Source organism: Peromyscus leucopus, chromosome 3 (assembly GCF_004664715.2).
Source record: "Peromyscus leucopus breed LL Stock chromosome 3, UCI_PerLeu_2.1, whole genome shotgun sequence".
Classification (NCBI taxonomy): Eukaryota; Metazoa; Chordata; class Mammalia; order Rodentia; family Cricetidae; genus Peromyscus; species Peromyscus leucopus.
In genome coordinates this window covers 152,792,408-152,804,233 of record NC_051065.1, presented here as the reverse complement: position 1 = coordinate 152,804,233, position 11,826 = coordinate 152,792,408, and the positions used below count along the sequence as shown (strand labels likewise).

The following is an 11,826-nucleotide window of genomic DNA, read 5'->3' as shown; positions in this document are numbered from 1 at the left end:
GCCATAGTGAGGGTGGGCGTGTGGCAAGCTATGCTTACTTTTTGACCTCTCTTCTTCATCATCATCATCATCACCATCATCACCACCAGTGGACATCTAACCCAGGGCCTTAAGCATATGAGGCAAACTCTACCACTGAACTGTATGTTCAGCCTCGATCTCCATTCCAGTAAATGTCTGACATTTTCCATAAAGTATTGTTGAAAAAGTGAGGTCATGACATCACCGTGTAAAACCCTCCAGCAGCCCCTCAGCTTTCTCTGCGTTTAGAACATAACAGGTTAGTGGTGACCAGGTCAGCTGCTCTGTCACTCGGCACATCCTGGGGTCTCTTCTCCACTCCACCCACTCTGGCCTCCTTCCAAGGGGTCCTGGTCCTCAGGACCTTTGCACTTGGTTCTCCACCGGCCTGAGATGCTCACTCTTGGGAGCCAGCATGGCTCGGCTCCGACAGGTCTTTGTTCAAATGCCCTTTCATCAGATATTCGCCGGACCACCCCAAATAAATCCCTCAACGGCTACAACCGCATTTCATAGCCCTTTGCCCCACTGTCCTTTCCTCCAGGGATCAGTAGCCGCTGAACGCTTGAACTCTTTTCTGACATTTTCCTTTTCTGTTTACTTGCTATGACAATGCCAGCTCCAACCAAGCAGGGACCATCACAGTGCCCAGAGCAATGACATCCAGCATATAGTAAGTGTTCCAGAAACGCATTAAATGAGTAAGAAAGGTCTTCGGTCTCTTCAAGAGGTGCCAGGGAACCCTGGAGAGCTCCCGCACAGACCTGCCACCTGTGGCCTTGCTGTGGTGGACTTGTTTGAGTCTGGCTGCCTGCCTGCCCTGGTCATTCTGGACCCTGGGGCTATCTTCTCAGAGACAGAAGGTCCCACTGGAAGCCAGAGGACTCGGATCTTCCTAGTGGTTCCGGGGAAAATTGGGAGCCATAGAATCTCTCAAGGTGACTTTGGAGCCTTGACCTGTACATGCCAGCTCTGAGATCATGCAGGTTCACTTCGCTTCCCCAGCATCTGCCCATAGGGAACCCATAGCCTACCAACCCTGCAGGGTGACTGGGTGAAGGGGGCACGTTCACCATCAGGTTCCGCTGACCAACATTCTCTCGCAGCTCTAAGAGTCGCCAAAGGGGTTTTCATGAGGCAGCCACATCATCTTTGGGGCTGTTGGCTGCCATCTCCATTTCCAGAGAAAGCCTGGCCCGCCCTCTCCCGCGGCACCTTCGCCCCGCACCCTCTGCTGCTCGCCCCGCGCCCTCCCGCTCGCTCCCCGCGCTCTCGCGCCGCCCGCTCCCCGCGCTCGTGCTCCCGGGCGCCGGCTGCGGAGGGAGCTGCTCTGCCCGCAGCTGGCGCAGCGCGGGGGCGGCCGCGGGTGGGCGGGAGCCGCGGGCCGGGGCGCCGAGCATGAGCCGCCGGCGCCGGCCGCGCGCTGCTCGGGGCCGGGCTGCGGCACGAGGGCGGCGCGGGAGCGACGCTGGCACGGACCGAGGTAGGCAGCGGCAGCCCCGCGCGCCCCTCGGGTCCTCCGGCGGGCCGTCCCTCGGGTCGTTACCGCGGGCGGGCGCCGGTCCGGGGACGGGCACCGGGTAGGGCGATGTGAAGCCCCGCGTGGAGTTCCTGGAACTCCGCCCCGGGGCTGGACGGCGGGACCCCTGTGCCTCCTGCACCTGCCGCGCACGGGGCGGCCGGGACGAGCATGGAGGGAGCGCACCGGGTGGCAGGCGTGGGCACCACTGGCAAGTCCGCTGCCCAGGGCCTGGCGTGGGGGAGGGGGTCGGGGATCCGAGGAGCTCGGGGCTGCGCAGTTGGAAGTTTCCATTTGCTCTTGTGCATTCTGGGTCCGGGGTGGCATCTCACGCACTTGCTGTTTGGCAAGGAATTGGGGCGTAAACACTGCGTTTGAGCGTAGAGAACCAGGGGCATGGTGAGGTGCATCCCTCTGTCCCGTGGGCCGGGGTCATTTGAAGGACCGTTTGGGAGCACTTCGACAGGTATAACTGGTTGGTTCCAGTCGGAATAAGCGTGTGTGTGTGTGTGTGTGTGTGTGTGTGTGTGTGTGTCCGTCTGTCCGCACGTCTGTCCTGCTTCCTGCTGATTGAAGAGGCACTGTGTTGATGGGCCCCTGCTCTCCGCATCTCTAGCTATCTCTGAGAGATGCAGGTAGTGGATATTGACAAGAGGCTGCCTTTGGGGAGCTGCATGGGGCCTGAGACTTGGAGGCATCCAGGCTCCCTCTTTTCCTACTCGGGACAGTGAACCCCCTTTTTGATCACTTTCCCACTTTTCTTAGTCTTATCCCACGGTGGGAGATAAGGGAGAGACTCAGATGGCCTCCTGCCCCAGGGTCAGGTTGGCTTACAGGGCCTTCGTCTTCCCCGGCTCTCCCACCTCCCCCTGACTCCTTCTTGTCCACCCCAGCCCCTGTGGGCACAGAACCTGCTCTGCCAGGCTGTAGGTTCTCCAGAGCAGAGCAGTACCTCATATCCTGGTAGGAATTGGGAGGCCGTGCATTTTGACTCGTGAGCCATGAGCAGGCCGCAGGCCCCTTTGAGAATGGCTTCGACAGAGTGACACCGTGGGTCTGATGACTTCTGCGGGCATTTCCATGTTTCTCTTCAGTGACAGCACTCTAGGACCACAGTACTCAGCCCAGGAAGGATCTCCAGAGTGGGAGAGCGTCAGGGACGCTTAGCTTTGTGGTCTGGGGACAGAAGAGTGGTTCTCTGCCTCCCCAACCTCTTTTCCTTTTTTTGCCTCTAGGGCTGTGGATTATAGTGGCTTCAGCAACCTCTTGGGTGGTTGTCAGCTTGAGTGTGTGTGTGTGTGTGTGTGTGTGTGTGTGTGTGTGTGTGTGTGTGTGTTTTCCTGGGCCCACAGGCTCTGCTTCTGAGAAGAGAGTGACCAGACTCCATGATCAAGTATGGAAGCTGCGTTCTCTTGCACATGTCCCCTGGGGTTTGGGAGCCCAAGCAGATGTTCCCAGGCAGGGGTGCCAGTGGCCTAGCCCCCAAACCATGCAGGAGTTTGTTTGTTTTCTGAGATGCATCTTCCCGCTGCTGGTGGATGGCTGCCTTTTACCTGGCAAATTGTGGCAATGGAACCGTTCACACAGAACAGAGCGGGTTTTGGTGTAACTTAGCAACTGCAGACAGGAGGGGAGGAGGAGAGGGAGGGAGGGAAAAGGGAAGGGAGAAAGGCTGGGCAGTGCACAGGCCTTGCGGAGGGGGTAAGCGGCACCTGCGTAAAGTCCCTCCTCCCAGGACACAGGTGAGGAGCAGGTTGCTAGCCTGGTTGCTGGGTCCTGGAGAGGCAATCGGATTGGAATAGGCTGGATGGTCTGTCTCTTCACGGGCAGAACTACAGCAAAGGGGCCTACAGAGAATAGCTTAGGCTGGTGAAATTTCTGACCTTAAAAATGTTGTCTCACAGAAGCCACATTGCAAAATAGGTCGAGAGAAGATGCCCTGCGAAGGCAGGGGGCACTGAGCTCCTCACTGTGGTCGGGAGGGCCTCAGTGGACTGTGATGCCCGTGTCTGGGTGGCCCTCTGCCATAGGAGAGGCCCTGCTGGGGAAGGAGACCTGGTCAGGGCATCTCTGGCCTCTCTGCCAGGTCCCTACCTTCTGCTCTCTGATGGGACTCCTCCCCCCCTCCTTCCCCGCTTTCCCTCCTGAGGCCATCTGCTCCAGCCATGGTCTGCTCTGGCTGTGCTTCCAGAATCTGCCTCGTGTGATTTCCGCCCACTCCAGGCTGCCTCCCAGGTTCCTTTGCTCCAGTTGCCCACCTCCCTCCTGCCTGTGAGTGTACACTTAGCAAGAGAGTGGTGTGCGGAGGCAGGGAGGAGGCAGGGGTACTGGGTGGCAGGGGAGGTGACGGCTGTCGGGGGAAGGGCTCTGGTGACCTCTGGTCACTTGCAGGGTCCCTGGCCTTTTGGGGGTCTGGGGTAGACATGTGGCCCTCTTTTTGGTCATATGCCTTTCTCACATCTTTCTGGGCCTAGAGACTGGTGCTGTTGAGATGTGTAAACGTTAGACCCAGGGGATGTCCTGGCCCGATTCAGAGTGGGCAGGCTGTTATGAGCTCATTGGTGGAATGTTGTTGGGTTGGGATCGCCCGGAGGTTTCCATTAATCCTAGGATATAATTTGGGAAAGTCGGCCGGCATCAGCAGGGCCATGATGTCACAGAGCATGGAAGGCAGAGTCCAAAGGGCCAGGATGTTCAGCTCAGAGCTGGGAAGGGGCTTGGGCCTCTGGGACTTGTGTTCTGGGAGAGTTGGCGAGTGGCTGCCCTAGGCACTATACAGTGAGAGCTGTCGGGGGAGGGAGCCGGGGTGTAAGTGTTATCCATGACTGTCCCTGACTAAGGATGACAAGGAGGGATACTGCACAGGGAGACACAGGTGACCGCGAGTGTCTCTGAATAAACACCTTCACTCAAATGGGTGTCCCGGAGCTTGATTTAGGATTACCCTTCCTGTGACCCTGCCCTGAGGAGCCTCTCCCTCATCATTTAATTGACACAGAACTCCCTCAGGGAGTCCTTGCTCGGTGCTGGGATGTGAAATATGTTACTTCATGTGTAGCCATCCTCCTCACTTGAGGACCACTCTGGCCTGGGGCTAGGCGTTGGCCAGTGGTGTCCAGGGCGGCTGACTGGGCCTTGGAAGCCTGTCTGGCGCTCTTGAGCTGGCTGTGGATTCTCTGTGAATCCAGGAAGCAGAGTACTAGCTGACTCCTGGAAGGAAGCCCTGAAATTGGGCCTCTGGGATTCCCACTGACTCTAGGTAGAATAGCCTGGGGCCGGTGACACACACACACACACACACACACACACACACACACACACACACACACACAGTGGTGGGAGCTCTGCCCAGCTCCAGGGCATAGCATTGGAAACACGAGGTGCTTTCAGTTCCCGGGTTGACAAGTGATGGTCTTCAGAGGTGAGGGGATTCGCACAGGGCTCCTCTCATCTCGTGTTCCCCAGCTCCTGCCCGCCCTCATTCCCATGCAGGCTGACTTAAAGATGTGTTCTCGGCTTGCTTACTCCGCATTCCCACTTCCCACTCACCCCCAGCCCACTCCCATCTGGTCCACACCCCTTCCAGCAGGGAGCCCCATTGCAGAGGCTATGGACTTCACTGTCCCTGCTTCCAGATGCTCTGGATCCAGTCTGGCTGCCCGACTCTTGGTCCTCCTTTTCCTCTTGACCTCTCTGTAGGCCTCTCCATAGCTGTACCTCCTGCCTCAGGACACCCAGTGTTTCTGTCTTTCAGGATCCAGGTCCTTCCTGGAACTACAACTTCCATTCTTCATGCTGAGCTGATTCCCAACTCCCGTCAGCCCCAGAACCTAGGGCTCTTTTAGCATGGGTGCCATGATTGCTGGCTTCTCCTGGGCGACCACAAGTGTACTGTCCACTGCCATCCTGTCCCTGAGCCTCACATGCCTCAACATTGCCATCTGAGCAGCCAGCTGCAGGCCCTTCTTGCATTGAGGTAGCATCCGGCCTGGCCTAGCCCAGCCCAGGTCTCTCATGGACCTCCTTCCACTCACTGAACCCTCTATTCTCCGGCCTGAACATTTTCAGTGGCTGCCTTCCTGTGATACCCTTTCCCACAGACATGGCCTCTGCTAGGTCTCCTCTTGGCCCTTAGCATGTTTTTGGGGTGAGTCTTCCTGTCCAGACATGATGTACAGGTGCCCAAGGCCTCTACAGTGAGTGTCCCTGAGTGTCTTGTCAGTGATTCCCTTGAGCTCAGTCTACCTCAGTCCTTTTGGACTCCCATCTCCAGGACACTGGCCATTCTGATGAGACGTGGGTTGGATTCTCTGAGCTGCCTGCTGGACACAGCGGGGAAGAGGTGAAGAGCTGTGTCTCAGAACATTGTGTACAGAGGTCTGAGGCATGTTGCTCTCTACCTTCAAGGAGAGGAGAGCGGGATAGCCTTACAACTCTGGGACAGATAGAGGGTGTGGAGAAGGTCAGTCCTGGAAGGATTAGTGTGGACAGAGCCAGGGGGCCAGTGCCCTGCTTGTCAACAACACTTCAGTTTCTCCAAGTATCACCCTAGACTCTACCTTAAAGAGAGAGTTCTCCCTGGATGCAGTTGCCATGACAACACTGTTAACAAAGACTAGCTTCTGTGGAGGAGGCTGGCTCACCCAGAAGCTGAGGGTGTTGGGAAAGGGTGTGCATTCTGATGAGTGTATCTGCAGAGCCGTATTTCCCCTCCCCCATCGAGGTCACCCAGATCGTGAGGACCCTCCCTGACCCCTTCTGCTGTATAGGTCTCTGGTACTCAGACCCACCCAGTGTGAATATGGAGTGATTTCAACTGTAGCTAGGGCACAGGGCCAGGCTCAGGAAGGCCTCCTACCTGGGGTGTGGAATGTGTCCAGTCTTCACCCCAGACACTTTCTAAGTTCCTGTAGTTTTCTGTAGAAGCTAGATGAAGCTCATAGGCCATACAGCCCCTGCAGAGAATCTGTGGCCCTTGAGATCCTCTGGGCGTTGGGCTCTGAATAAACATTCATTGGCCCTGTTTCCCCTCTCAAGAGCGCATGGTTTGGATTAAATGAGGTATTGTAGCAGTGGCCCCCAGCACGTCACAGGGTGGGATCCTTGAGCTTGTCAGGGGAGCCTCGATGGGAAGGTCCAATTCTCTGTCCTGAGAGCCGAGAGAGAGAGTTGCCCGAGGTTGGTTGGGTATATAGATCAGCTAGGACATTAGGGAAACCAGGTTGGAGGCTTACAGGAACTGGGGGAGTTCCTAGGGTCCTGGGATGCAGAGCAGGCGAGGGGAAATATGTCAGTTATTCATTTTATTATTGCTAATCGTAGTGGGTTCCCCCCCACCCTGCCAGGCTGGATGAAGAGTAAGAGTCCTTGGGAGAGCATCCCAAGAGCAAGTGAACTGTCAGCTTTTGAGGAGAGCCTAGGTCTGACCTATACTGTCCAGGAACTCCAGAGTCCCCCCAATAGTGGCTCTCTGGGGAAGGGTATCCTATGCTCTTAGCCCATCCTTTCTCTGGCCTCTGGGAGCCTGCTAACCTGCCAAGTGTGGAACCTTATGATCTGCTGGGAGGAGACCTCTTCTGTGAAGGCGCCTGAGCCAAATAATTTGTACTGGCGCGTGTAAGGGGGTGAGGATCCTCAAAGACTTCCAAGAAGGTGCCGACAGTGGTTTAACCCGGCAGGGCTGGCCAGGGCTGAGAGTGGACAGGGCAGCATGGGGTTGTGAGCTTCTGCAAAGCTGTGGTCTAAAGGGAAGAAACTAGGAAGCCCATGTCATCACCTGGGCCACACCCTGAGTGACGGGGCGCTTGCAGGGGTGGAAGGGTCTGATGAGCAAGCAGCAGGCACACCAGTGAAAGACACCCCAGTGGAGAGCAGGTAAAGGTGGTTCTTCAGACCGCGACTTCACCACTAGCACAGTTTATGAGAGCCAGAAAAACCAGAATAGACAATTCCAAAAACAGTTGAATACTGGTAAGATTTGAGGTCATACAGGCAATGGGTCTAGGAAGAGTAATGAGAACTGAGGAGCTTAGGAACAACCGATGAAAATACAGTGAAGGGCATCTTGGGGACGTGGCCATCATGACACAGCATTGAGGTCACCCCTGATCCTGAGAGCCCATCTTCTCTGAGGAGAAATCATATTCAGGTGCCTCCTCCCAGCCCCTGTGGTGGAGAGACCAGGGATCGGCATGAGGCCTGCAGGGGGACAGGTGTGCTTGAGAGAGTCTGGAATGCCGTGGCCTCTCCCTGGCATCAAGCCAGAACCGTCTGGAGAGCTTCCTGCCTCATGGCATCAGGACACTAGAGACCTGGAAGCGGCTTCGTGGTCTGCAGCAGCCATTGCAGCTCTGGGTCCCAGATGCGCCCTGAGGAGAGGCTGAGATAAGAGGCCGTAAGGAGCACTGTGGCAGAAGAGCCATGAGAGGCTTCCTGCAGCAAGACCTCTGTCTGGACGAGTCCTAGTCAGGCTGGAGAGTGGAGGCAGGAAGGAGCTGCAGGGGGTATGGCTGGCCAGAATGGGCCGACCCTGTTCCCGAGGCTCTGGTGTAATGGCATGGGCAAGGGTGTGCGTGGATGTATAGCCTGAGAGAATGTCCGGTTCTTGTGTGCTTAGCAGCCCACCTCAAGCCCACCTCCCTGCAGACCTCTCTGCCACATGGGCCACGCATCCCCCCTAAACTAACATGACCAAGAGACTGCCTGCCTGGTCCCACTCTGTCTCTGTAGCATGCATGCCCGTCTCTCCAGGGTTTGCTACAGCACAGATGGTGTCCCCGAGGGAAATGGCGTGCCAGGTTGGTCATGAAGTTCGGGAGGTGTCTTCCGTTGGTCTGCTGTTTATTTCAGGCCCCTGTTCAGGATGGGATCTTCTTGGCAGAGCTAGAAGTGAGTCACCTCAGGATCAGACATCCATATACCTGCCTACTCAGGTGATGTGAGCTGTTAGGTTGAATTCAGCTGAGTCATGCCTCAGTTTCCCCATCTGTCGGTGAAAGTTAAGTATAAAGCTTTCCAGGGTACCAGAGGTCTACAAGGCACAATCCCATTTCCATAGCTCTGAGATCACCTAGGACAGATAACGGGACTTTATGGGGCACGAGGACAGAGTGCTTCACATCTGCCCATGAAATCTCTCCAGCCTGGCTCCTGGCTTTACTAGGCTTCAGTCTTGTGCTTGTCCACAGGTGATGACCTGGCCAACCAGGCTGTGGACAGCAGCAAGAGGGTTGGGCTGAGGCCCTTGAGTCTGTCAGTTCCAGGAACCACACTCTTCCTAGGCCAGCAGGGGAAGTTGTAATGAGGTCCCCCAATTCCCGTGGAAACCTGGGTAGAATAACCCCCAGACGCTAGTCTGTGGTATAGAAATGATAAACACTCTGATGTGACCTGAGGGCTGGCACTGCGGTAGGAGAATGTGTGTCCTAGGCCTGCCTCTGAACAGACAGCAGACCCCAGACTGTCCTGCCTTATCTCGGTGCGGCACTGTGCTGGGAGCAGCAGTCGAGAATGGCCGCCATCCTGCCAGAGGGGCTACAGATCAGAGAGAACTGAGCAGCGCTGGCGGGCTCTTCGTCATCCATCCTTTGACTTCTGGGCGCCCCCTTCCCTGCTCATGTTATTTATAATTTATCCCCCCCTCCTTCCCTCCCTGCCTCCCTCTTTCCCTCCCTCCATTCCTTTTTCCTTCCCCAACCTAGCCATCTCGGAGGCTCTGTCTTCCTGTTCTTTCTGCCTGCCCTCAGCTCTGCCGTTCTTTTCTAATCCCAGTTGACCTCATGATTTCAGGAGCCAGGTCCAGACCAAGAGCCAAGTTCCACATGCATGGCCTGCAGCCAGGTTGTTACGTGGTGTTCTTGGGGGACACCAACCTCCAAACAACTCTGTTCCCTTGCTCCCTGTGTCCCATGCCGCCGCCGCCACCTTCCCTGGCCATCTTGTCCCATGACTCCCGAAGAGGCTGTGGTCAGCTTCCAGGGAGTGGTGGCCTTCATCCCACTTCTCTCCACTCTGTGCTGCCCCTGCTCCCCTCACACTTTGTCCACACCGAGTCCAGGGCAGCCTGGCCACCCTCTGTGAGAACTCTTCTTGCCGGACCCCCTTGTCCTTTCCATGACGTCCTCAGTGAATGTTTAGGTTCTCCTTGGGGGAGGACCACACCACCTTTCCTCATCCACACTACCACTCCCTGCCTCACCCGCCACCTACTCTGCTCAGCTGCCCAGAGTCGCGGGAAGGTGGTGTTGGTGTGGAGAGACAGTGGTTTGGGTGATGGTGGGAATGTGAGAGGGAAACACGTTATTTAGACTCTGGCAACAGAACCATAAAAACATTCTGGTGCTTTCTTGGTTTGAGGAGGGCCTGGCCAAGTAGCTAGTCAGACCTGCATTTGTGGTATGTGGGTGTGTCTGTGGGTGGCTGCACACTTGGCTGGCTCTGTTCCCTTGCTACCACCCCCCCACCCCCCACCCCCCCACCCCCCGGCTCCGCACAGCTGCCTTCACACATCACACCCATGGGGGTGTCTCGGGACCCCAGCAGGTACAAAGCTCATTCCTGGAAAACACGGTGGGGAAGAGGCTGGCACCCCTGCGTCTCCTGGGGGCTAAGTTAGAATGGAAGAGAAGGAAAAGGAAGCTTAGCCACGATTGGAGAGTGAACCAATCAGTTCCAGAATTGTTTTTTTTTTTTTTTTTTTTTTTTTTCGAGACAGGGTTTCTCTGTGTAGCTTTGCGCCTTTCCTGGGACTCACTTGGTAGCCCAGGCTGGCCTCGAACTCACAGAGATCCGCCTGGCTCTGCCTCCCGAGTGCTGGGATTAAAGGCGTGCGCCACCACTGCCCGGCATCAGTTCCAGAATTGTGTAAGGCATTTGTGTGAGTTTCTCTGTGCTCCTCAACCTCAGTTTTTACATCTGTGAAATGAGCCCAGGCCTTCTTGGGATTATTGGAGGGGGATGAACGCCCTGGTATATCTGAGTGTTCAACGAGTTAGTGGTGCTGGAGCGGAGACTGCCTACCAGCATAAGCCTCTGCAGAGCCAAGTGCTGGGAGAAGACCTGACAGTTGTCATGGGACTTGGGTTGGCTGGGCCCAGGGTACTAGGCTGGTCTTAGGTTCAGGGCTCGGGGTTTAGGTTGACTCCTCTGAAGTCCCAGGATTCCTATAATCTGCAGTAGGAACCTTTACGATCCATCCATGGGGTGGGGAGCCCGAGGGTTGGAAGTCCTGGATCCTCCTGCACTCGTTCCAAAGGGGAAATAGCTCAGCATTCAGGGAGGATGTAGCCGAGCTGGCTTGGCCTGAGTTTCTTGCCTCTTGTTCCTTCTGTTGCCATGGAAACAGACCAGTGAAGCTTCCTTCCCTACGCCTCACTCCTCGAAGCTGATGGGAGAGGCAGTCTGGAAGGAACAGGGGAACAGAGGGAGAGAAGCCACAGACCAGCTGAGCCTTGATCTTCCGGTGGGAGGGTGGGAGGAGGGGAGGGTGGGAACAACTTTCCCAGGGTCTGAGTACAGATGAGTGCAAAGCCAGCATGAGTGTGCAGACCCTTGCCCCTCCTCCGTGTACAGATCCTAGCGCTGCATTTGTTTTAACAGTATTCAGAAAGTAACATGGGGCTCCATCTCCAGGCTGGCCCCAGCTGCCCCGTTGTGTTTTGGAAGTCCCCCCCTGGACATTCCTGGTCTGTACATCCAGCAATGTGTCACTTCATTTTATGTGGCAGAGGCTCTGTTAGGGGTTATGTGCCCTGGCTTCACATTGGTGCATCTCGGAGTGGCTCTTTCATTTGTAACAGAGTGACATGAAGGTGCATTTGTCATGTTGCTAAATTTTAGCCAACCATCCACCGTAACAGTACTAAGTTGTTAGACTCCTTTTTCTCTGTGCATGGGTTCTATTTCTCTATTCTTCCTTGCCAGTCTGATTAATGAGATACACCTCATTCCAATTTTAGTTACCATTTCTCATGTAATGAATTGGATTGGGCATCTTTTTCTACTTATATGGTCCTCCTGGGACCGAGGATAGAGCTCAGTGATAAAACACTTGCTTACACGTGGGAAAGCTCTGGGTTCTATCACCAGCACTGAAAAAAAAATCTACCTGTGTTTTTATTTATTATTACCTGCTGTTCTTATTATGCACAAAGATTTCGCTGGACTGTTGGTCTTATTGGTTTGTTTTGTCTAGACAGCGTCTGTCTTGCTCTGGGATGTGGATGCCCAGCCTCCTGAATGCTGACTGAGATTACAAGTGTGCACCACCATGGTTGGCCTGGTCCTAT

The 11,826-nt window shown here is 55.6% G+C and overlaps 1 protein-coding gene across 2 annotated transcripts in view; it reads left to right on the top strand.

Moving 5' to 3' along the window:
- Positions 1-1,289: 1,289 nt before the first annotated feature.
- Positions 1,290-11,826, top strand: part of Rasgef1a (RasGEF domain family member 1A) — an 89,891-nt gene continuing 79,354 nt past the window's right edge. The window contains exon 1 of one of the 2 annotated variants that reach the window (XM_028864062.2): positions 1,290-1,504. The gene's annotated coding sequence lies outside the window, so the exon portion shown is untranslated. Of the gene's footprint in view, positions 1,505-1,822; positions 2,007-11,826 lie in introns of those variants that run through there. The other variant, XM_028864063.2, reaches the window with a different exon arrangement.